Raw genomic sequence first — 27,083 nt, forward strand, 5'->3', positions numbered from 1 at the left:
TATGTAAGTTTGAATTTATTTTGTTCTCTATGTAGCCAACCTTACTATTGGAGGGTGCGGGAGGTACGTGTGCGTGCACACGTAGCTCCGAAGCCTCACACATTTGTGTCAACAGGATCAGTTATTTGTTATGGGTAATAGGATTAAAACAAACCTCGATGAGTGGTGTGGTCTGTCGATGGCCCTTGAGAATTGCTGTTGGCATGCATACTTTTAGAAGCGTGAACACTTGTCTACATGTGCGTTCCGTGTGCGGATGCCGGGTGATGTTAGTGTACACGTGTGCTTGCGTGTCCTGTTGCAACGATATCCTGCGCGTAGCGCCTTGAGTGCCTGTGCTCGTGTGTGTGCGCGTGATGCGCAGGAGTGTGCTGCCAGTGACATGAATGGCCATGAAGTCCAAGGCGGTGATCAGCAAGGAGGTGTTTGGGACGAATGACGAGCGTATGCTGGCTGCCATGCAGGTGAAGCGACGTGGCAAGAAGCGCATTCCTTCCTGGCAACAGGCGGCCCTGGGGAATACGTCACCTACATCTGTGTGTCAGGTACTCGCCCGCACGGGGACTGTCACCTCCATCTGTATGTCAGGCAATTATATATATCACTTGGCTGTGGCCAGGAATTGAACTTGGGTTTTGCGTGGCGCCGTGCGTTAAGCACTTTGCACCGCACCCACTGACACGCGCAAACTCATACGCACGAGCATACTCATCGCGTTGTAATGGACGCATGGCATTCATATACGAGATGACTAAATTCTGAATACACCCTTTCTCCACATACACAACGGTGAGACACTTGTATAGTGTATTATGGATTGGCATAGCACCTACATGCGCTGTGCAGGAACAGTGGCAGTATTTTGTCGAGAGGCAGTCGTCAGTCGCAGGCGGAGTGAAAGAGGAGTCTTGAGCCCGGTCTTGACAGGGCTTGGGAGTTGCGAGCATTGGATGTGCATACTTACAGGCATGCACATGACCATGCATTGTAAACTGGAATTATTGAAACAGGAGAACATCTGATCCATTCTGATCTCGTTACATTCCCAGGCGTAATTTAACATTGAGGTTCTGCTGTTTTTCTGGAATACTTAACTTGCTTTTTCAAAATATTTTTTCTTTGTATAATTTGAAAAACTTCTTATCTTAACTGCAACCCCTGTTTGTTAGCACGGCCGGCAGAACTGTGATTCTATGGGAGCTCCATGAGACCCAACACAGATGTAGTAAGTATATGGGAGGCTTGACGACAGGATCGGAGGCACACTTGTTTATTACACCAACACAGTAATTACAGGTCACTTGGCTACAGGGATTGCACAACAGCTAACCCCTCTAACCTATGCCCATTCCTCCACTACGGGGCTAGGGGAGGCTATCTGTCCCAGCCTGGTTAAGCTGGGATCCCGGCACCCTGAGTCTCCAGACCAGCTTAGTCTGGGCTCTCGGGGCCACGCCACCGGCTTGCCCTGGTCGGCTCTTATAAGGACAGCGAGCCAGGGGAGCTCTGGGGCCTATTCTAGCAGGTCTTCCTTCTTCTCTGGTTAAAGCTGAGCCCCCGACCTCGAGCCCTCGAGCTCATCACCTTTTATAGGACTCGCCCCCGAGGGGGGGCCCGTGGGGGATGCACATGCGGACGTCGGTGCGAGCGCCACCCTTGTGTACGGCCGTAACCCCGCCCCTTGTGTTTGTTGGCCATCCGTGGCCATGCATAATCACACCTCAACATCCGTAGCCATGCGCAATTACACCTCTACACAGGCAAGGACTGACATCTGCTCTGTGTCGCCCAGTGACAGGGAGCTGATTTTCCATATCCCGTCGAGATCATGAGACCAAGACGAAATGAGTGGTCGTTATCCTAGCCGTGGAAGTCCACGTGATTGTCACACGTTGTACGCCTTGCATTCTCCTCCATTCTCGATGCGTGGCTCGGCATGCCTGCAGTGTGCGACCACATACGTGCTCGGTTACACGCTACAGGAAACATGTAATTGGGCGTTTAATTGCATGCTCCCAAGTCTCTAGAGATGCTGATTTGAGAAGCCTGTAATGTACTCGGTGTGTGCTCTCAGTAATTGCACGTGTGTAATAATGCTGGGCGATTCACGACCGCCCACGTGTGTACAGAGCAGACACAAAAGGTGCGTGGACCTTGCAAGCTATGGTGTTATGTGCCTGGTTCGGTGCACGTCATTTTACATCGCGCGTACGAAATGCACCTCACACCCCGAAGGGGGCGCAGTTTGCCTGTTCTGCGGTATCGCAGGGCGCAGGAAGTTGTTCGCGTTCGCCAGCTCACCTTATCGCGCCACATATCTCCACGCAAGAGATAAGGCTAATGGAGCGCTGTGTCCGGGTGACATCAGCTGCCCCTTTTGGGAGGTCTCACGCCAAGTCACGCATCTCACGGAACCCTCGGGAGCCAGAAGCACGGGGAGGGGGACAGCTCCCTCCATGTGAACATCACGCAGACCGCACAGAGTGAGCAGGGCCGGGTTTGCAATGGAGCCACAGCGAGACCCGGCCCTGCGTGTAAGATTTAACAATGTATAGGTGCATTTTACAACTGTTTTATAGACGATTAATTTCTTTAAGATATATTAGTTTCTGGCAAATGATGAGGCAGGATGACATGTTGCATTTTTGGTTTCAATCTCTTCATATTTTGTTCACGATGTTTACAAAATGTTTTCCCGACGTGCCCACGGCGTGTGTATACCCAGTAACGAACCGAAAACCGACGCAAGGGTTCATCACGAAGGTGAAGCAGTTTGATGGGACGGCTGGCTTCGTGAAGCGCACCACTTGGGGACTCGAGCAGCTGCGGCAAGTCAACGGCATCGGCTGCTGAGCAGGTCGGCACTCGTGGCAGGCACGGCGCGGACAGCACACACACAGCACACACCACACACATCCAGCACACACACAGCCACACACAGCACACACACAGCCAGCACACAGCCAGCACACACAGCACACACAGCACACACACAGCCAGCACACACACAGCCAGCACGCACACAGCCAGCACGCACACAGCACACACCACACACACAGCACACACCACACACACAGCCAGCACACACAACGCACACACACACACAGCACACACACAGCAAATACCACACACACAGCCAGCACACAGCACACACACAGCAGACACACAGCTAGCACACAGCAAGCACACAGCATACACACAGCACACACCACACACACAGCACACAGCACGCACACAGCACACAGCACACATACAGCACACCCCACACACACAGCACACACACACAGCCAGCACACAGCACACACACAGCCAGCACACAGCACACACACAGCCAGCACACACACAGCCAGGACACACCACACACACATCCAGCACACACCACACACACAGTATACACCATACACACTATACCTAGCAAACTATACGACACACGTGATGTCATCCGTGGGGATGGAGCGATGAAATTGGCACGTGTGCAGGTGTAAGATGGATTACTACATTGCAATGACCATGACACGTGGTGTTTGCTTGGGGAGGCCTTAATCCACCAGTGGATAGATAATGGCTGAAGATGAAGTGTATTATGAAACCAAACCCTTGTACAGATATACAAGAGACTTCGATAAACGTTTAAACAACTTGTGTAAGTCTCGAGATTAATCTGCTTCACGTAACGTGGGACCTGATCAAATAAAACTTGACATTGGGTTCCTATATATGTAGGCAGGGGAGTGGTGGCACTGAGGTTAGAACATTGTGCTATGAACCCAGTGACCGCTACGGCTGATATCTGTGGTGAGCGATATCTGAATTGGCCCTCTGCGATACTTCTCTTCACAAACCTGTACCGACTAGTGTCGTGAAGTATGGCCACGCAAATCAGGCTGACTGACATTGTGAGGATGCATTCGTGTACAGCAGCCAGCACCAACAGCACCGTGATGCCATGCAAGGTGCATATGTTTGTGTCGTGTGCAGGACTGTCCGGAGCTGGATCTGCTGTTCGATAATGCCCAGGACCAGTGGGTGGCCAGCTCGACGTCCGAGAAGAACACGTTTTTGCAGGTGCTGCACAACACGTGCCAGCGGTACCGTACCAACGGCATGCCCGCCTTCACCAACGTGCCCGCCCGCCTCATCTCAGGTGAGACGGGCACCTGAGATACGAGCGCGCCATTTCGCAGTGACCGTGCGAATGGCATCTGTGTCGAATTTACTAAATTGTCATTTGTTGTCATTATACCGTTTGTTTTTACACAGGAAGGGCCTCACAGAGTCTCAATCCTCTTTCAGGATTGTCCTGACATATTTTCACAGTGAGCAGCAACATTGCTGCTATGTGTAATCCCAGTTGAGTGATTTGCAGGTAGTTTTCCAGCGTTCTGGTGTTGAACCATTTCAGAGAGGCAATTGGGTCGCCCCAGGGGGATTCTCATGGCAGGTTTCCATGATGTGGGGTCTGCGTCCGGGATTCAGCAGAGCTTCCTAACCATTGCGCAAACCCATTTCCACTTGCCAGTCCCCTGTGCAGGCCTCGAGAATAATCGTCCACTTGACTAGCCTTGAGTGGTCCTTGTTAAGCAATAAAACGCAACAGCAGCCTCCCAAGTGCCGATGCTGAGCACTTGGCCAGTACTACGCCCAGCTGCTTTTGCATCGCCAGAGCCGAAGTAGACACACCACACCAGATACCCACTGCTGTCTGAATTTCATTGCTAAAAAAAACCTTGAAAAACTCAATTGGGACTCCACAACATCGCACCTGACTGCCAAGACTTGGCAGGACCTTCCTGAGAGAGATTTAAGAGTCAGCGAGGCTCTGCTAGGTACGCAAGCTGATTAAGAACGAAGGCCTCGCCATACACTTTCAGTCATGTGTGTTAATTGGCCATACTTTCACACTTTGGTGTGAAAGATGTCAAATACTGCTTGGAGAAAATTACAGAAAACCTCCTAGCTTGCCCAGGAGCACCGCAGGGCTTTCCAGCAAGCATTCTCGACTCCAGTGTCACACAGCTTCCCGTAGTTACCGACCGTCAGCTGCATTGGCTACATTCATACATGAAGAGAAAATAATTGATCACCATGGAAAGGCGGAGGGAGCATGGGGATTGGTGAGGACTCGTCCAGAGGGAGTATGGGAGTACGGCGAGACGCGCTGGTGCTGCCGCTTACAGTGGCTGTCATCGCAGGTCCCACTGTAGTGCACGCACAAGGGCAGCGTGGGTCGAACCTTCACTCTGGTTGTCTTGAGCTACGACTGCGCCGCCGAGACCTGGAACGAGCACTGCCACGCTAAGAGCGCTGGGTTCACCTTCCCTTCAGGTTCCAATGCTCAGAGGCAGGCTTTTTATCTTTTGAAACTATAGGCCAATTCTAAAAATAGTTTTTAATGCCAAATTCCTTTGTGCGCATGCCCTGCGGTGTTGCAGCGTCTTGAGATGCAGTTGTATTTGGACGCTGCACAGATTGCAGTGTGCAAGGTAACAATGTGGATGTCTGACCCTGTTATAAGATCAATTCAGTGAACACGGAGACTGAGATTATTGTGTCTGTTTGCGGTGCACATCCGTGTGGTGTGCGAATGCAGGGGTGAGTATCCTGGGCTCTGCGGCGGACAGCATGAGCAGCGCCGTGGCGATGGCGAGCCAGGCGCTAAGCGAGCGTGGGGAGCGGCTCGGAGAGGCCGAGGACCGCACGGCCGAGATGGCGCAAAGCGCCCAGCAGTTCGCTGACACCGCCCACAAGGTCAGTCCCAAAAGGTCGCCACCTCTCCCTTCGTTAACCTGTCCCTTCGTCAGCATCTCCCTTCGTTAGCCTCTCCCTTCGTCACCCTCTCTCTTCGTTAGCCCTTCCCTTCATTAGCATCTCCCTTCATTAGCATCTCCCTTCATTAGCATCTCCCTTCATTAGCATCTCCCTTCATTAGCATCTCCCTTCATTAGCATCTCCCTTCATTAGCATCTCCCTTCATTAGCATCTCCCTTCATTAGCATCTCCCTTCATTAGCATCTCATTAGCATCTCCCTTCATTAGCATCTCCCTTCATAGCATCTCCCTTCATTAGCATCTCCCTTCATTAGCATCTCCCTTCATTAGCATCTCCATTCATTAGCATCTCCCTTCATTAGCATCTCCCTTCATTAGCATCTCCCTTCATTAGCATCTCCCTTCATTAGCATCTCCCTTTCATTAGCATCTCCCTTCATTAGCATCTCCCTTCATTAGCATCTCCCTTCATTAGCATCTCCCTTCATTAGCATCTCCCTTCATTAGCATCTCCCTTCATTAGCATCTCCCTTCATTAGCATCTCCCTTCAGTTAGCATCTCCCTTCATTAGCATCTCCCTTCATTAGCATCTCCCTTCATTTAGCATCTCCCTCATTAGCATCTCCCTTCATTAGCATCTCCCTTCATTAGCATCTCCCTTCATTAGCATCTCCCTTCATTAGCATCTCCCTTCATTAGCATCTCCCTTCATTAGCATCTCCCTTCATTAGCATCTCCCTTCATTAGCATCTCCCTTCATTAGCATCTCCCTTCATTAGCATCTCCCTTCATTAGCATCTCCCTTCATTAGCATCTCCCTTCGTTAGCATCTCCCTTCATTAGCATCTCCCTTCATTAGCATCTCCCTTCATTAGCATCTCCCTTCATTAGCATCTCCCTTCATTAGCATCTCCCTTCATTAGCATCTCCCTTCATTAGCATCTCCCTTCATTAGCATCTCCCCGCATTAGCCTGTCCCTGCATTCGCCTCTCCTTTCATTAGCCTCTCCCTCCATTAGCTGCACGCTTCATTAGATTCTTCTCAGCCATAGTCGAGTTTAATGGGTCACTCATAAATCTGGAAAATTGGGTTTAAAAAAAAATCTTATCGTAAGCGCTCTTTTAATGTTACACTGGATGATTGTGTTGCTGTGGGACCCATGCAAAACGGAATTGAAGAATGCTTTGTTCCTTCAGCAATAAAACCTTACCTGGTTCTTCGTATACCATGATGATTCCAAGGTTTATAGAAATACCTTGGCAATGTCAAATGCGCACTGCTTTATAACTATTATTTAACTTGTATTGAATTCTGGTCTATTTAAATCACGATGTAATTTACTTTATAGCCCAATTTGTAATGTGTTTCTATTTACTGCAGATAGTTTGATCTGTACCTTGCGATGGCACGGCAGTCCCAAGCCGCGACATTTGTTTTGAAAATTTGTTGGATCGATGACGCTCGGCATTTAGGAGAAGACCTTGAAAGGCGTCGATCGGGGCGACTCCCCCCATCACGGCGGGACACGCACTCACAACGTTCTCCCAGCCGCACTCGTGTCTTTACGGTGCAGCGCCGCTTAAAGTGCCAGTAGCCCGACCAGGTTACGCAAGGCGTGCATTTATCGATGTGTACAGTGCTTTACAGCCACACATCTATACATTTCAAAACGTATACAGTATTGTACATCACATTACAAGGTCATGGCTTAAAATAGAATGCCTTGACCTACACCGCTCTCCTCAGCAATGTGAAGCCAAGCAATATTAACGCGAAGCTCACGTGATTCGTTTTTTTGGGGCATGACTGGCCCCGCAGTAGTTCCGAACCCACGGTGTAATGAGCCGCTCTCTATATCGGCCGTCTACTTTTCCCGTTTGAGTAAGGGTGTCGTCATTCAGCCTCTTATTGGGCATTGGAGTTAAAATCAGGAATTCTGTCCAACAAATGTTACATTATCGATGTATTTTTTTTTCTGGTCGGTATATATATAGGAGCATAGAGCTTGGGCAATTGTTGGCGTCGGCTCACAGCTTGGCTGGCTTCCCACTTGTTGCTGGTTCCTTAGTGACTGTGAAATCAAATTTGAATGAACGATGATGCGATATAAAATTTACATTATTGTAACTCATTAACTGTTTGGCATTAGGGAATTAACATGTTTTCTTGCGGTGTCATTTACAAGTGGGCGGCTTCTGACTAAAGGCTCGTAGTTGTTGTCGTGTTCTTGAGATTTCACGTTTCTGTGCTGCTGTCTCACTTCCCTGTCCCTCGCCTTTTGCAGCTCGCGGAGAAGTACAAATGCTGAGAAGTGCCTGGAACCCACCCAGCTGTAATGCACACGCACACGTGCATGCATACGGCCATTTACACGCATGCACGTGCATGCAGTCGATGCCTTCGAGCCGTGCCAAAGACGGAAACATGAGGACGCCCGCATGCACAGAAGATCTCCCCCACAGTTTCTCCAGGCCGCTGTCGACATGACATGTGACCTGTTTGCGAATTTTTAATTTTGTAATTTAACCACCGAGGAAGCACATCGACATATAATGCGTTTACAAGTAAAGCACATGTGATTACCCAGCAACTCTGCGCCTCGTTCTTGCGGTGCAGACCCTAGGCGTATGATTGACTATTAAATATATATATATGGAAGTCGGTCACGGTAAGGAGGGCATTGTGCGGACACAGGCGCATCTTCATTAGCGTGGAGCTGCAGCAGAGGAGGGAGTTTTCCAGTGGCTGCCGCTGAGATAGTGCCAGCCCAAGGCGAGATCAGGGCCGTGAGATTGCACGCCGAGGTTGAGAACGCGCACGGTTCCGTACAATAAAATAATCATAATCTGCAAGCGACATCCTTTGGACAAACAACAAACCTGCTTTTACCGCCCTGCGTCCATTCAGACGATGATAGTAATGTCACAAAGGCCATGGAAAACTGTTCTCAGGGGCCACCACGTGACTTTATGTAGTTGATGTAAATGCCTACTGCTGTGAGTTGGTGCTGTCAGCAATAACCTGTTGTGGGGTGACATCGGCAGTGGGCTCGCTGCCTCAATGGACATTCATTCCTCGTGCGTTTACATGGCAGTGGCGGCACCCGGTGTGCCTGCCTCCATTTCTTCCTGGAACACCGGCACACCAGCTTTATGTTCACCGCTGATTGCACAAACCAAACACTTAAAATTAATGACGTAATCTTTTGAAGCCCTAAATATGCATTCAGACTTTATGCACTGACACAATCACAAATTTCCAAAACAGCGTTGCTTCCGTCGAACTGGGTTGTCTTGTGGCGTGGGGGAGCCACGGCTGCCACTGGAGTTCAGAGCGGTCCGAGTGTTCGTGCCGTGCGCTATCGTTGAATTAACACTGAATTTGCACGTGCCAGATCGCCACAACGGAATACTGAAATAGACTTGTATGACAGGAAGCCTGCCCGTAATCCAAAGCAACTAAAATAATAAAATCCGACCGAACTATTGCGTCGCTTTGTAAAACACTCGTGTAGCTCAGGTAATTCAGCGGTGTCTTACCCTCGGCTTTATGAGACGGTCGTCATCTCCGCACGCCCTTCCCCACACCCGCGTTGTTTACAGCAGGACGCGCGCAGCGGCTCCGCGGAGCTCGCGCGCGTTACGCGAACCGCTCATCCGCAGTCGAGTCGGTGCACGCGACATGCACGCGTGGTTTACACGTGCATATCAAAGTAAACACCGTATCGGATCCTGTTATTTTGGTCACAAATCCTTTATACAAATGACACTGTCAGCCCACCAAAGCAATAATGAATGAAATAAGTTACATTGTGTTTGGAAACTCGGCGCTGGAAACGTATTTCTGGTTTATGATCCAACATGTACTGTACAACGCTTTGCTACCGTGTAGTATTGTGCAAGTATATATGTGACTAACGTTGTCTCCGTTCGCCATTCGTTTTGATTCGCTAATGCCACGGTGCATACCAAGAGCACAGACGCTAAGGTACATGCGTAGCGAGGTCGCAAGCCCGCTCGTCTCATTGTAAGATATTGCTGTGCTTCTGCCCGTCGACAGGAGCGCATGGTCATCTCAGCCCCGTCGTCTTAAGACTTGCCATCACAGCCACGTCTTACAATGACGTGAATTAGCTGTGATGTTTGAGGGAAGCCGTCATGGGCAAATCTCGAGACGAAAAGGCTCAGGCGACCATCCAGGGAAAGTGTCCGAGGTCACTTGGCCCTGCATCGTTGCTCGTGGTCGATGTGCAGGGAGAGGGCGATTCAGAGCTTGTGCTGCCGCCGTGCGCCCACGACGCGCGCCCCGAGAGGGCCTTTGATGAAGCCCTTTTAACGCTTTCCTTATTTGCCTGCTACTTGTGTTTTTATGCAATTGTATTTTTAACACTAATTAAATTTTGTCTAAGAGAATACAATGACAGCTCGAGATGTCCGCATTATATTACGGAATTTGATTTCGCAAGTGCATTCTACGGGATGTCCGCAAACACCGCAGGTCTATTGATCTCCGTGCTTTGTGCCTTTGGGGGATTGTCCTGAGTTCGAGAAGCGGCTGTCGGCAAACCAAACGACGACCCGAGTTCGTGACGTGGTTTTTTGCTTCACACAAGACTAATGCTTGAATAATTTCCAACCTTGTTCTAATTTTTTTGTAAAAATGTTGCAAACCTTAATGATTGATGCTGTACGAGCCAATGTGTGCCAAATAAAATAACGTGTTGAGACGCCACGTGGCGCCTCCCTCTCCTCGGGCCCTGCTGCCCCCCCCCCCTCGGCGCACGCCTTGCGAGTGCACAGTATTGTCTTGATAGTACACGGTATTGTCTTGAGAGTACACGGTATTTTATTGAGTACACGTTATTTTTTTGCGAGTACACAGTATTGTCTTGATAGTACACAGTATTGTCTTGAGAGTACACGGTATTGTCTTGAGAGTACACGGTATTTTATTGAGTACACGTTATTTTTTTGCGAGTACACAGTATTGTCTTGATAGTACACAGTATTGTCTTGAGAGTACACGGTATTGTCTTGAGAGTACACGGTATTTTATTGAGTACACGTTATTTTTTTGCGAGTACACAGTATTGTCTTGAGAGTACACAGTATTGTCTTGAGAGTACACGGTATTTTATTGAGTACACGTTATTTTTTTGCGAGTACACAGTATTGTCTTGAGAGTACACAGTATTGTCTTGAGAGTACACGGTATTTTATTGCGAGTACACAGTATTGTCTTGAGAGTACACGGTATTTTATTGAGTACACGGTATTTTTTTGCGAGTGCACAGTATTGTCTTGAGAGTACACAGTATTGTCTTGAGAGTACACGGTATTTTATTGAGAGCACACAGTATTGTCTTGAGAGCACACAGTATTGTCTTGAGAGCACAGTATTGTCTTGAGAGTGCACAGTATTTTATAGAGAGCACACAGTATTTTATAGAGTACACAGTATTTTATAGAGAGCACAGAGTATTGTATTGTGAGTACACAGTATTGTATTGTGAGTACACAGTATTGTCTCGGCGTACCAACGTGTACTCGTCTGGTCACTTGTCCACAATCGGCCTGCGGCTGACGACATTCTCGCTCCTGCGGGGAGGGCTTCTCGACTCTCCACGTCTCGCCCGTCGCCCCATGTGTGTCCTCTCCCCCCCTGCCCATGTGTGCAGATACGTCTGACTCTATTGTATGTAGGGTGTGTAGGTATATATGCCTGCAAAGGATATTATTCTTTTTTTGGGTTGGGTGGGTGGGGGGTGAGAAAAACATTTGGTGGGGGTCGATAATTTTTGGAAACCTATTGGATCAACTTCTTACCCCGACATCTGGGTCGGGGGGAGGGGCCACTTTCTACGACTTTTTGCACGTGGGGGCAGTGAATTATGACAAGGGAAAAGCGGCGCAACTGCGTGCTCCCGTGAAGCGGAACCCTTGCACCATGGACTGGGGTAAAGCATTGATTGTGAGCTGTACCTCTGGAGATCGAGCTTCGATTCTGGATGGTATTCACCTGGTTTGGTGTCTGGCGTCGAGTGCTGAATTGGGGGGTTGTGAAGGTGGCGCTTGGGGTCCCATCGTGGCTTCATCTGGTGAAGAGTGCTCGCGACTCTCCACCCGTGAGCTCGTCGTGTGTCCGACGAGAGTCTGGCTGCCTGTTCTCCGATAGGAACACTTCTCTTGCCGCTGCATTTGCACTGCTCGATGCCGCTGAGTGTCTCCTCCCGCCACACTCCAGTGCGGGTGCCTGACGGAGACCACTGCAGGCGGAGCTGACAGCTACTTACTTTGATGCATCACTCAGCGCTGCTGCTGCAGATGTCACTCGCAGCCAGACCCAGCCTCTGCAGGAAGGACGGATCACGGCCAAAAACGAGCCCCATTAGGACGTCACCGCCAAGATGCTGCATGATGCGTTTTCACTTGTAAACAATCTAGCATATTTACAAAGTAACGTGTAGAACGCGGATTGCCACAATAGTGCATCCAGGCTGCTGCGTAGGACGTGGTGTCTGCAAGGCATGAATAATGTGCCATTTGGAAGCAGCGATAGATGTATGTGACACTTGGTGTAAATCATTTTGTAAATCATATTGCTCAGGTTTGTGGTTTGTAATAAAAACATGAAACCAATCAGCTGTGGGAATCACGTGGAAAGCACCCAAGGCATTATATTACAATCGACCGATTTTTTTTGGCTCTGCGGCACAAGTGATGCTATTGGTTTAAGGTGACACGCATTATATGCCAGTTTTTTTTTAACATTGTCTTTGAAACCCTGCACAGTAATGATATTGTTTGTGGTTATTGTAGTTGTACGTTTTTCAAGCGCAGTGAAGCCTCACCACCAGCTGCACGTATCCTTCAGAGCTGTGACCTTCGCACGCAACGCGCTCACCGCACGCAGGGCGCGCAGCCTTGAACGCTGCGCGGCTGTCCCACAGCTGTGCGGGCTGCACTCGCGCGCATTCCCCCCATGGGCGAGCTCTGCCTCCCTTGCTGGAGGCCAGCGGTGTCTCAACTCCAGTCCCCCCCTCCCCCCACGGAACAGCCTTCCGTGAGTACAAGCCACGAGGTGCGTGCAGCTGGCAGGCGCTTAATTTCGTTATGAGTAGAAAAAGAGGATGGTCCGTGGGCGATCGTGAGAGGGGGCAGCTTTGGTAGTTGGGTTCAAATGTAATGAGAAAAGGTTTGTGGTGAGTAAAGGACTGTGCAGGATGGAGGCGGGCAAGACAGTGATGGTGAGGTGCAGTGGCGTTCACGTCACTGGCCATGGCGCCTTCTTGACCTTAGGCGACCGGTGACCTCTTGCATGAGCAGAGGGTCGAGCCGTGCTCGCGTGAGTGATCGACAGAAGGTTCGCAACGTCTCCGCTACAGAGAATTTACTCGTTCCATGAAACGAGCCAGACATATCGACTCCCAAACACAGCCACGAGTCCACTTGAATAAGCATGGAACAATTAGCAAATCATCAAATCAGTGAATAAACCCATGGTATGTACGTGGAATTGTGCTCCTCAGAACAAATTATGTTGAACTATGCACATGTTATGCTCATTTGTGTTAATGTACCTTCAGGGTAATTGAACAAGACTAACGAGAAGGACAATAATGCATGACATATCGAGACCATATCAATGAGAGAAAGAAGCGAATCAATTCTTGAATGCCGTTTTGAGGCCGAGCCGTGAGCCCTGCTGCTGCTGCACGCAGGGACCCAGTGGCAGGCCCCCAGTGGCAGGGCCCCAGTGGCCCCAGTGGCAGGCCCCCAGTGGCCCCAGTGGCAGGCCCCCAGTGGCCCCAGTGGCAGGGCCCAGTGGCAGGCCCCTAGTGGCCCCTAGTGGCCCCAGTGGCCCCAGTGGCAGGGCCCAGTGGCAGGCCCCCAGTGGCCCCAGTGGCCCCAGTGGCAGGGCCCCAGTGGCCCCAGTGGCAGGCCCCAGTGGCAGGCCCCAGTGGCCCCAGTGGCCCCAGTGGCAGGGCCCCAGTGGCCCCAGTGGCCCCAGTGGCAGGCCCCAGTGGCAGGGCCCCAGTGGCCCCAGTGGCAGGGCCCCAGTGGCCCCAGTGGCCCCAGTGGCAGGGCCCCAGTGGCCCCAGTGGCCCCAGTGGCAGGCCCCAGTGGCAGGCCCCAGTGGCCCCAGTGGCCCCAGTGGCAGGCCCCAGTGGCAGGGCCCCAGTGGCCCCAGTGGCCCCAGTGGCCCCAGTGGCAGGGCCCCAGTGGCCTCAGTGGCCCCAGTGGCAGGGCCCCAGTGGCCCCAGTGGCCCCAGTGGCAGGCCCCAGTGGCAGGGCCCCAGTGGCCCCAGTGGCCCCAGTGGCCCCAGTGGCCCCAGTGGCAGGACCCCAGTGGCCCCAGTGGCCCCAGTGGCCCCAGTGGCAGGGCCCTGCTGCTGCTGCTGCACGCAGGGCCCCAATGGCCCCCACCCCGTGGTCACCAGGAGGAGCGCGCTGGGACTGTCGTCAGCAGGGCGCCCTTGTCAGCCGTCGTGAACACGGCGGTCGCCCACTCGCGTGGACAATGGAAACCCTTCTTCTTTAAACCGAAACAGAATATGGAGAGGTGGAGTTGATGACACGCTGGAAACAGCCCAGACGCAGCACGGCCACCCAGTCACTCGAGGCCGCCAATTCACTCGCGGCCCGTGCGGAGGCAGCACGCACGGAGAGCCACGAGGAGCCGCTCGGCCCGCGCTGCCCTCAGCCGCCTCGTGCCCGAGTTGGCCGAGGGCAGCGCGGGCTGTGAGCAGCAGCAGCAGCAGCACTAGCCTTCAAAACGCACCACCACCACCACCCGATGTGAATACACGGCATAGCGCTGTTAATGTGCACGGCGTAGCGCTGCTAGTGTGCACGGCACAGCGCTGTTAATGTGCATGGCGTAGCGCTGTTAGTGTGCACGGCACAGCGCTGTTAATGTGCATGGCACAGCGCTGTTAATGTGCACGGCACGGCGCTGTTAATGTGCACGGCACGGCGCTGCTAGTGTGCACGGCACAGCGCTGTTAATGTGCACGGCGTAGCGCTGCTAGTGTGCACGGCACAGCGCTGTTAATGTGCATGGCGTAGCGCTGTTAGTGTGCACGGCACAGCGCTGTTAATGTGCATGGCACAGCGCTGTTAATGTGCACGGCACGGCGCTGTTAATGTGCACGGCACGGCGCTGCTAGTGTACACGGCACAGTGCTGTTAATGTGCACGGCACAGCGCTGTTAGTGTGCACGGCGTAGCGCTGTTAATGTGCACGGCACAGCGCTGTTAGTGTGCACGGCTTAGCGCTGTTAATGTGCACGGCACAGTGCTGTTAATGTGCACGGCACAGCGCTGTTAATGTGCACGGCGTAGCGCTGTTAATGTGCACGGCACAGCGCTGTTAATGTGCACGGCGTAGCGCTGTTAATGTGCACGGCGTAGCGCTGTTAGTGTGCACGGCACAGCGCTGTTAGTGTGCACGGCACAGCGCTGTTAGTGTGCACGGCACAGCGCTGTTAGTGTGCACGGCACAGCGCTGTTAGTGTGCACGGCACAGCGCTGTTAATGTGCACGGCACAGCGCTGTTAATGTGCACGGCACAGCGCTGTTAATGTGCACGGCACAGCGCTGTTAATGTGCACGGCACAGCGCTGTTAATGTGCACGGCACAGCGCTGTTAATGTGCACGGCACAGCGCTGTTAATGTGCACGGCACAGCGCTGTTAATGTGCACGGCACAGCGCTGTTAATGTGCACGGCACAGCGCTGTTAATGTGCACGGCGTAGCGCTGTTAATGTGCACGGCACAGCGCTGCTAGTGTGCACGGCACAGCGCAGCACAGTGAGTGTGCCCCACGCAGGCTAAGAATAGAAGCAGCAGCAGCAGCAGCGGCGTCTCTGCGCGGTTCACGCGTTCGCAGCTCCGCGTTGTCACCGCGCTCCTAATGAACCCACGGCACCGCGGCGTCATTCGTGACAAGATTGCCTCACGCGCGTGTTACTTATTCTGCACAATTATAATGATGATGATGATCGGTATGACGTTAACGCCTCCTGCCGACGGCTTTGCCATGTGGGCAAGTGACGGATCCATTCCGGGTTTTCTGGCGACTCCGCTCAGCAGCCTGCACGGAGGCTCCCGTGCCCCGCCGCGACTCCCCGTGCCCCCCCGCAATGATGGTTCGCGGCTGATTGTACAACTTGGCAACATGTTAATTGCGTGGCTTGTTTTCTGTTTTTTTTTTATCGACGCATGGCAGGGCTCGACGCAGAAGGTTGTGTTAAAAATGTTCTCAAGGAACGGGCTGAACTTGTGTCTTCTCCGTGCAGCGGCGGCGGCAGCAGCAGCAGCTGCCATTGATTTGTGTTCTGATAAAGCACCGGGGAATTCAATTACGCGATGCACTCGCTTGTCGTGCCGACTATCACAAGGATGTGCGCGCTGCCCAGCGATGCTGTCCAATTATTTACGGCCGGTCTCAAGGACCACAGCGGTGCAGCATCGGGGCGGCTAATGCAGTCACAGGCAGTAGCCCCCCCCCCATCCCCGTTCTCACTCCGCCACGCACGAACCCCGCACACCCCTCTCGCAGGGGGAGACCCGCACCCCCAGCACCCCCCAGCACCCCCAGCACCCCCCAGCACCCCCCAGCACCCCCAGCACCCCCCAGCACCCCCAGCACCCCCCAGCAACCCCCAGCACCCCCCAGCACCCCCCAGCACCCTCCAGCGAGCCCTGTGCTCACGGCTCGGCCTCGGAGCGGCTGCGCGCACACGGGAGCGATGGGTTCTTGAGCGAGCTTCGTCACCTTCACGTCGCCCCCACGGCTCCGGTCCCTGCCTCCTCCGCTGGTTCCACATCCAGTCCCGGATACGTTTCAGATTTAAAGTCAGCATCTTCACGGCATACCTCTACCCTCCCATCTCACTCAATACCCCCCGCACACACTCTCCTACCTCTCACTCAATACCCCTCCACGCACTCTCCTACCTCTCACTCAATACCCCTCCACGCACTCTCCTACCTCTCACTCAATACCCCTCCACGCACTCTCCTACCTCTCACTCTATACCCCTCCACGCACTCTCCTACCTCTCACTCAATACCCCTCCACGCACTCTCCTACCTCTCACTCAATACCCCCTCCACACACTCTCCTACCTCTCACTCAATACCCCTCCACGCACTCTCCTACCTCTCACTCAATACCCCTCCACACACTCTCCTACCTCCCACTCTATATCCCCCTCCACGCACTCTCCTACCTCTCACTCTATTCCCCCTCCACACACTCTCATACCTCTCACTCTATTCCACCTCTACGCACTGATTGTTTTTTTTATATACAGCGCCGTCGCTCATGCAAATCGCATCTCACGTTTGCCGAGTAAAGGAACCACGGACCAAGCTGGAAGGCTGTCAGTCAGCGAGCCGGCGTCGACAATAGTTCTGCAGTGTTCTGCATGTCAAGATGTTTTCAGCCAATGAGTGAGTGTTTATTGTAGATGTGGCAGGATACCGGAACACCGGAGAAACCCCGCGCATAGCGAGGGGGCAACACGAGCCCGTACAGAAGGGACAAATGATGTCAGTCCACCTCCTCGGGTACTGCGTGAAGCTGGCGAGCCCGGGGCGCGGCACCGTGATGCACACAGGAAGGAGCTTCACGACATCTGTGCAATCCACCAACTCGTACTGCCTCCACAGCGCTGGATGCCAGCCACGTGCAGAGCCACCACCGCCCGGCCAAGAGGTGGCGACAGCTTTGGGATGCCTTCATCCAGCAGTGGATGGATTACGGCTGATGACGAATCCTTTAGGTGACTAGGAGGTGAAAAGCTATGACAAATGAGGTCGTGGTCTGTAATTTGACACGTGTCGCCAAGATGGAGCATGCGCGGAGTCTCCTAATGGGGAGATCCGCTGCTCGCAAGTCGCGATCCGTCACGCGCGCGCGCGCACGGCAGGTGCGCGCTGCTCGCCGCCCCGGCTCCCACGGAGAGGTCAGGCCCCGCGAGAACACATTTCTGCAGCCGCTGCCCATTCTGCTGACAAAGCGAAATGTGGCTGTTGCAGGGGAGATGCCTATCGGCGGTGGATGCCAAAGTCTCCATGAATTATGCAGAGCTGTGAGCACCGCGTGCCTCGCCCGAGTTTCACGAACAAATCCACGTCCAGTGCAAGCGGGGGTTCGACTCACCCTCGATCAGCACGGGTGGCTACGTACGGTGCGAAGAAGTTCAACATACATCACCATACATTGCTGGCACAAGAACGCTTGGGATTTGGTGCAGAAGGACAGTACCCCCATGACCCACATGGGGCCCACAACTGCTTGACATTGAGCCCATATTGACCCCCTTTGAACCCACACGGGCCAACACTTGAGCTCCAGAAATCTCCATTGAACCCACGTGGCCCACATTTGAGCCCCGCATGACCCACATTGAGCCCACGTGACCCAGATTCCGCCAACGAGGCCCACGCGTGAGCCCACGTGGCCCACGTGGTCCACATTGTCTTCGGGTTTGGGTGATTTTGGGGGCCAGACAACGCCGTCTCGGCGTCTGTTTGCGTTAGAGGGCCTATCGGAAAGTCTGAAGCCGTGGCACCACGTGGAGCTGGTGCACCCTGCATGCCGGGGACCCACGTGTGGTTATGGACGCACTTCGTGTGTGCCGCTTCACTTGGAGTGGGAGGGAAGGGGAGGAAGGAGTCGATGACGTCAGGGGTTAGAGGGCAGGCTCCCATCCCGCCAGCTCACCTTGGCTGGGCGTTATCCGCGGCCAGGGACTCCCGGTGGGGGAGCATCTGCTCGGCCACTCGTTACCGTTCCACGTGTTAGTCCGAGCGCGTTAAGAATTCGTATTCATCTCCACCGCCAGCGTCGAGTGCCGCTGTCGATTTACAACTCTGTCTCTATATCAACGATTTCACCGTGTGGGTGAGAGTCGTTTGCGTTATTGATGTCTTTGGAAAGAGAGTCTTGGAATGGCCGTAGTTTTATAGAAGAGTGATCGAAGCTGGATTTAAATTTTCTGGGATAATTTTACAATTTTAGATTTGTGAGCCATGAAACCAGGAAAGAATGGCCACGACAAATGTCACAAGTTTTACTTCGTAATTTCCATATGAATGCTCTATCAGCTGCTGGATGGACACGAGGGTGTCGTGCTAACTGGCTCGGTGCATGAGCGCGCTCCGGAGAAATATAGCGAGTCGCACCCCCGCAAGTCGACCGGAACTGAGATGAACATTTTTCATCCACCTTGCTTGCCGCGGTGTCAGGCGCACTCGAACCGACTTTGTAATCCACGCTGGGATGGTGGTGGTGGTGTTGTTGATGATGCGCTCAGTTTGTGTGTGCGGGTCGAGACATTTTTCCCCATTAACGAGCCATATTCCAAAAAAACTACAGATAATTACCGTCGACACGATGCAGGAAATGTATCAGTAGCACGATCTTTAAACGTTCACTGTGAGGCTACCAATTTGTGGAACTACCCAATTAAAATACAAGATCATACTGGAGATGTTCTGTACTCCCATGTGGTGGGTTTGTTTGCGCTTGGAGGTGCCTTCTGGGCGCGTTGGGACCGCGAAATCCTCCAGAATCCGCCGGTTTCGTGCCTGGAAGCTGCTGCTGCTGTGCAGCATTCGCTGTTCAACGTAGTCACAAACCAGCCACGTTTTAGGAAAGTTCGAGATGTTTTTAATGAGAAAGAGCGGTTACTTATGTTATTGTGATGCAAAAATATGTGTGTGTGTGTGTGTTGCCCGTGTGGTTTCCCAACACGTGCCCAGCTCATGCTGCACCCGCAATGCCGGGGCTGCGCCCGCAGACGCCATGGGGGGGGGGGGGGGGTCTGCCGCTCACCCACGTGGGGTTCGTAGCCACTGCAATGATCCCGATTCGTGTCCATGTTCGTCGTTGGGTTAGGCCACGTGGTAGGCTTATGCCACTCGATTCCTCCTGCTCAAGCTCTGAACAGTTTGGGCAAAACGTCGTCCCACGTCGACGTTGAATTCAACCGCGAGAAGTCTCGAGCCACCACCGGACAGCAACTGAAGCTTTATCGGTCAGAATTTGATCAATACATTGGCACGTGTGTAAATAATAATAATATCTTTGTAAACTTGACAATCTTGTCGGGTGGTGGAATCTTGGCATAAAACCACCACTGACTGGCCTAACCCAACAAGAAACGTGGGTGAAGCTACCACCCTCTGACTCGGCAAGTAACAGTAACATATCGGCCTGAAACCATTAACACGACAATGAACAACACATGCGCTTTTTGAGACATCGCCTATAAAACATCGCCTACTCCACGCGTGCAATCGGTCCCACGGCTCCGAACCCCTCCGACTCCTCGCCAATGCTCGAAGTCTTCTTCAGTGCTGCGGATCCAGTCGTTTTGTACGAATTATTGCTTAATATAGGCTATTAAAATGCAAAGATTTAGCTTGAATTAAGAAAAATAACTTTTCTGTTCCCATTGGCTCCGAAGCGCGTGCATAGAGTGCGCGCGGAGCCGTCTCCGCGTCGCTGACGTCACAAAGGGCTCATTCTTCTCGTCCGGAAGCGACGGCGACTCCTCGTGGCGCGGCTCGGCCCCCGCGCGTGATGGAGCACGTGGCACGCGCGCCGTGCTCGTGCCACGGTGGCCGGCAGCGTTTGCTGCACGTGTCCTGGACTGCCAGGGGGACGTCCTCTTGTTGAGGTAGCTGCTCTCCTGGGAAATGTGTCATCATCTCGGGACAGTACACGTCCCGGGGTTTGTCATGCGTAACAATAACAACAACAACAACAGCAACAGCAACAACGTTCCACTCGAGACATCCACAATGTCTCCGCTCTTGCGGTCTTGTGAGAAAATAGTCTCCGTATTCTTCCCATGATATGTCACAGATGTTCGTACCTCTGAAGTGGCGACCCTATGATTCGATACACACGCGGTAGCACCAGTTCTCGAGAACTAGAGAAGGGGAGCGCGCACATCACCACCCTGCACTGCAGTTGTGTTCAAGCGCGGCGAGCGCGCGTCACAAGCACTCACGCGTTAAATGTGCGGTGCGTTCGGTGCGTTCGGTGCACGGCCTGACCGCTGTGCGGTCATCACGGGCCGGTGGAGCCCGGCACTGCTGGGACTCGTAACCGCAACTTAGAATAATAATAATAATAATCACCGGCCGTGCTGTACGGGCTCCCGGTAGACACGGGACACATCGAGGTGGCTGCTGGACTCGGCCCCACCATCTGCTGCTTGCGAAGCGACTGCCCCTCCCCGTGCGCTGACCGTGATCGCTTTGTTGATGTTCCGGGCGATCGAGGGGCACCGCGAGCTCGCCTCCCCCTGAAGACGATCAGAGGTGGGGGCTGCTACCTCCTCGGCGCGAGAATTACACACTTGGTGCTTCTCTGGAATATATATATTTTAAACCCAAATATACAAAAAGAGATAGGGAAGCAAATGAAAGCAAGCGATTGAATACAAAGCGACATATCATAGAACTGCAATGAGCGCGGAGAAAGCGTTGCTCATGTCACACGGCGCCTCGCCAGACCGGGCACGTTGTGGTCTGTCGCCGCGCGCCTCCGAATATCCCCCGAGCAGCCGCGCGATGAGCTGTGGAACTCGGCGTGCAGTCAAATGGCGCATCGAGGTCGGCAGCCCCACGACGACCGAGACCGGGTGGGGGGGGGGGGGTGGTGGCGCGTGCCCCACGCGGTGCCCTGCCGGTCACTCCGCGTCTACCCCCCCCCAACCCTCGATGCGTGGGCTTACTGTGCCCCCCCACCCCACAAAACATGAACACGATGCCCTGGCAGCCTCCACTGGGAGCGACACCAGCACGACACGGAGTCGTGCGTTATAGACAAAGACCCCCCGTATAGCCTCAACATGTGTTGTGTCTCACAGGTATGTCGTGTGTTACGGGTACTGTGTGTTGTGTTACCTGCACAGTACGTGTTAATGGTACCGCGTATGTGATGCCAACGTGGGTTGTGTCGCGAGAGGCAAGCGGGCACGCGGCATCGTCAGAGTTCGGGAGAAACAATCCCGGCGGAGACTCCCCGGGTGTCTGTGCGCCTCTGTGCGCCCGCACTCCGCGTGCCGCCTGCCGGGGAGGGGGGAGGGGGAGGGGGGGCTCGTTCGGTAGCCCGCGCGGTGAGAGGAGGGCGACTGCTCTCGGGCGAGTCTCTCATCACGAGCTACAAGATGTGCCGGTGCACGGGTCGATGTCACCCTCGCGCCTGCGCTGATGTGTCACGAACACAGATACCACGGGGCACTGTAAACGGCAGAATGTGGAATGAAACGGTGAGAAAGGCTGCTTGGCACTGAGAAGTGGCGTAGAATTTAGAGGGGTGCAAATCAGAGCCTAGCCCAGCCCGCACCAAGCAGCGGGAGCCCCCCGTGGACAGAGCCCCCCGGGGACAGAGCCCCCCGTGGACAGAGCCCCCCGTGGACAGAGCCCCCCGGGGACAGAGCCCCGCGTGATGCAGCTCCTTCCCTCCGCCCCGCCCCCTGTAAACACAGCTCGCACGTCACGCGGCTGTCAAGTTTCGGGGAGATTTCTTGGAGTAGGTAAAACTCGGGGCAGGTAAAACTCGGAGTAGGTAAAACTCGGAGTAGGTAAAACTCGGGGCAGGTAAAACTCGGAGTAGGTAAAACTCGGGGCAGGTAAAACTCGGGGAATACTCCGAGATTACTCGGGGCAGGTAAAACTCGGGGCAGGTAAAATTCGGGGTATACTCCGAGATTACTCGGGGTAGGCAGTAACGACCCTCAATTGACCATTTCCTGAAGCCGGCCAGTCCGCCGAGAAGCTACAGACTTCCATTCAGCGCCGTGTCAACAACAACACCACCACCACCAACACCACCACCAACACCACCACCACCACCACCCTGTTCTCACTGTGCATCGTGCAGGTTCACGGCGACGAACACAGACGCGGGAAGTCTCTCACCCTCAACACACTCACCCTCAACACACTCACCCTCAACACACTCACCCTCAACACACTCACTCTCAACACACTCACCCTCAACACACTCACTCTCAACACACTCACCCTCAACACACACTCACACTCAACACACACTCACACTCAACACACTCACTCTCAACACACTCACTCTCAACACACACTCACCCTCAACACACTCACTCTCAACACACTCACCCTCAACACACACTCACTCTGAACACACTCACACTCAACACACACTCACACTCAACACACACTCACACTCAACACACTCACCCTCAACACACACTCACTCTCAACACACTCACCCTCAACACACACTCACACTCAACACACACTCACACTCAACACACTCACCCTCAACACACTCACCCTCAACACACACTCACTCTCAACACACTCACACTCAACACACACTCACACTCAACACACTCACTCTCAACACACTCACTCTCAACACACTCACCCTCAACACACTCACTCTAAACACACTCACCCTCAACACACTCACCCTCAACACACTCACTCTCAACACACTCACTCTCAACACACACTCACCCTCAACACACACTCACACTCAACACACACTCACCCTCAACACACACTCATCCTCAACACACTCACTCTCAACACACTCACCCTCAACACACACTCACCCTCAACACACACTCACACTCAACACACACTCACCCTCAACACACACTCACCCTCAACACACACTCACACTCAACACACACTCACCCTCAACACACACTCACCCTCAACACACACTCACTCTCAACACACTCACCCTCAACACACGCTCACCCTCAACACACACTCACCCTCAACACACGCTCACCCTCAACACACACTCACTCTCAACACACTCACCCTCAACACACACTCACCCTCAACACACACTCACCCTCAACACACACTCACCCTCAACACCCTCACCCTCAACACACACTCACCCTCAACACACTCACTCTCAACACACACTCACCCTCAACACACACTCACCCTCAACACACTCACCCTCAACACACACTCGCCCTCAACACACACTCACCCTCAACACACACTCACTCTCAACACACTCACCCTCAACACACACTCACCCTCAACACACACTCACCCTCAACACACACTCACCCTCAACACCCTCACCCTCAACACACACTCACCCTCAACACACTCACTCTCAACACACCCTCACCCTCAACACACACTCACCCTCAACACACTCACTCTCAACACACCCTCACCCTCAACACACACTCACCCTCAACACACACTCACCCTCAACACACAGCACACACAGCACACACACACACACACACAACACACATCAAACGCACAGCACACACACAGCACACACACATCACACAGCACACACACAGCACACACACATCACACAGCACACACACAGCACACAACACACACACAGCACACACCCCGCACACACACAGCACACAGCACATCAGCACACACAGAGCACACACAGCTCACACACAGCACATACACATCACACAACACACAGCACACACACAGCACACAACACACACACAGCACACACCGCACACACACAGCACACAGCACATCAGCACACACACAGCACACACAGCACACACTCACCACACACTCAGCACATTGACACTCGCCACACCGCTGAGTATGCCGTGTGGTGGTCTCACGCTGCGGCAATTGGACACGCGCCGCCTCGGGCACGCACTGCGCATCCACGCGGGCTCCGAGCCCCCTCCCGCCCCCTCCCGCCCCCTCCCATCTCCTCCCGCCCCCAGCAGCGCTGCACCCGCGTGCCGCTAACCGCAGTGTGCGGTGCTGCACGGCGGTGAGGAGGAGGACGAGGACGAGGGGTGAACCCCGGGCCGAAGGTCACGGGGTAAACGATCACAAATGCATCTCCCGCACGCGATATGCGTATCTTCACGCGAGGAACTGTTGTTGGTCGGCAGGAGCAAGCCAGCCAAGATGCGAGACGATGCGGACGCGATGCTGGAACGGCATCCGAATAGAATGGACGCTTGTCTGGAACCGTGGAGTTGCGTGTGGAGGGGCTGGCCTGGTGACCCCCCAGGGGCTGGGAGATGTCAACTCTCTCGCCTGGTGACCCCCCCAGGGGCTGGGAGATGTCAACTCTCTCGCCTGGTGACCCCCCAGGGGCTGGGAGATGTCAACTCTCTCACCTGGTGACCCCCCAGGGGCTGGGAGATGTCAACTCTCTCGCCTGGTGACCCCCCAGGGGCTGGGAGATGTCAACTCTCTCGCCTGGTGACCCCCCAGGGGCTGGGAGATGTCAACTCTCTCACCTGGTGACTACCCCAGGGGCTGGGAGATGTCAACTCTCTCGCCTGGGGACCACACAGGGGCTGGGAGATGTCAACTCTCTCACCTGGTGACCCCCCAGGGCTGGGAGATGTCAACTCTCTCGCCTGGTGACCCCCCAGGGGCTGGGAGATGTCAACTCTCTCACCTGGTGACCCCCCAGGGGCTGGGAGATGTCAACTCTCTCGCCTGGTGACCCCCCGGGGCTGGGAGATGTCAACTCTCTCGCCTGGTGACCCCCCAGGGGCTGGGAGATGTCAACTCTCTCACCTGGTGACCCCCAGGGGCTGGGAGATGTCAACTCTCTCGCCTGGTGACCCCCCAGGGGCTGGGAGATGTCAACTCTCTCGCCTGGTGACCCCCCAGGGGCTGGGAGATGTCAACTCTCTCGCCTGGTGACCCCGCAGGGGCTGGGAGATGTCAACTCTCTCACCTGGTGACCCCCCAGGGCTAGGAGACGTCAACTCTCTCGCTGGGACCCCGCAGGGCTGGGAGATGTCAACTCTCTCGCCTGGTGACCCGCAGGGGCTGGGAGATGTCAACTCTCTCACCTGGTGACCCCCAGGGGCTGGGAGATGTCAACTCTCTCACCTGGTGACCCCCCAGGGCTGGGATGTCACTCTCTCGCCTGGTGACCTTCAGGGGCTGGGAGATGTCAACTCTCTCGCCTGGTGACCCCCCAGGGGCTGGGAGATGTCAACTCTCTCGCCTGGTGACCCCGCAGGGGCTGGGAGATGTCAACTCTCTCACCTGGTGACCCCCCAGGGGCTAGGAGACGTCAACTCTCTCGCCAGGTGACCCCACAGGGGCTAGGAGACGTCAACTCTCTCGCCTGGTGACCCCCCAGGGGCTGGGAGATGTCAACTCTCTCGCCAGGTGACCCCACAGGTGCTGGGAGATGTTAACTCTCTCGCCAGGTGACCCCACAGGGGCTAGGAGACGTCAACTCTCTCGCCTGGTGACCCCGCAGGGGCTGGGAGATGTCAACTCTCTCGCCTGGTGACCCCACAGGGGCTAGGAGACGTCAACTCTCTCGCCTGGTGACCCCCCAGGGGCTGGGAGACGTCAACTCTCTCGCCAGGTGACCCCACAGGTGCTGGGAGATGTCAACTCTCTCGCCAGGTGACCCCACAGGGGCTAGGAGACGTCAACTCTCTCGCCTGGTGACCCCGCAGGGGCTGGGAGATGTCAACTCTCTCGCCTGGTGATCCCACAGGGGCTGGGAGATGTCAACTCTCTCGCCTGGTGACCCCACAGGGGCTGGGAGACGTCAACTACCTCGCCTGGTGACCCCGCAGGGGCTGGGAGATGTCAACTCTCTCGCCTGGTGGCCCGCAGGAGTCAGTGGGTTCGACCCCGACACCTGCTGCTGCTGGAGTTTGTGGTGTCTCTCTCTCTCTCCCTGTGGTCGCGTGGATTTTTCACCGGGTCCTCCGGGTTTTCTCTCCGCATTTAGCTGCTATACATTTCCACGTGATAAGCCACTTTGTTTGCTATCATTTGTGGCCAGGTCGCTCCTGAAAGAAGCGATATAGCCCAGTGAACCTTCCCTTGCAAAGTAAAAGGAATAGCTTAGTTTGATGGCTGAGCCCCTGGCCCAGCACGTTGGCTGCCCGTGGCGGCTCCCCCCGACTCGTCCCTGGACGCTGATTTATAGCGGAAATATTCTTCAAAGTGATCATCAGCAGCGTCGCCTGTTGTCATTCACGCTCAGCATCACGCGGCTAACAGTCGGCCACGAGCGGACAGGAGGATATTGACAAACACCCATTCTCTCACACACAACCACCCACACACACACTACCCACACACACATACACTACCCACACACTACTACCCACACACACTACTACCCACACACACTACCACCCACACACACACTACCCACACACACATACACTACCCACACACTACTACCCACACACACTACTACCCACACACACTACCACCCACACACACATTACCCACACACACTACCACCCACACATTCACTACCCACACACTACTACC

General features: G+C 54.1%; 1 pseudogene; it reads left to right on the forward strand.

Annotated features, from left to right (window-relative positions):
* Nucleotides 1-386: 386 nt before the first annotated feature.
* Nucleotides 387-10,498, forward strand: LOC133341207 (syntaxin-binding protein 6-like; annotated as a pseudogene).
* The last annotated feature ends 16,585 nt before the right edge of the window (nt 10,499-27,083 follow it).

This window comes from Lethenteron reissneri, chromosome 11 (genome assembly GCF_015708825.2).
Source record: "Lethenteron reissneri isolate LAM-NWPU_2019-01 chromosome 11, ASM1570882v1, whole genome shotgun sequence".
NCBI classification, from domain to species: Eukaryota; Metazoa; Chordata; class Hyperoartia; order Petromyzontiformes; family Petromyzontidae; genus Lethenteron; species Lethenteron reissneri.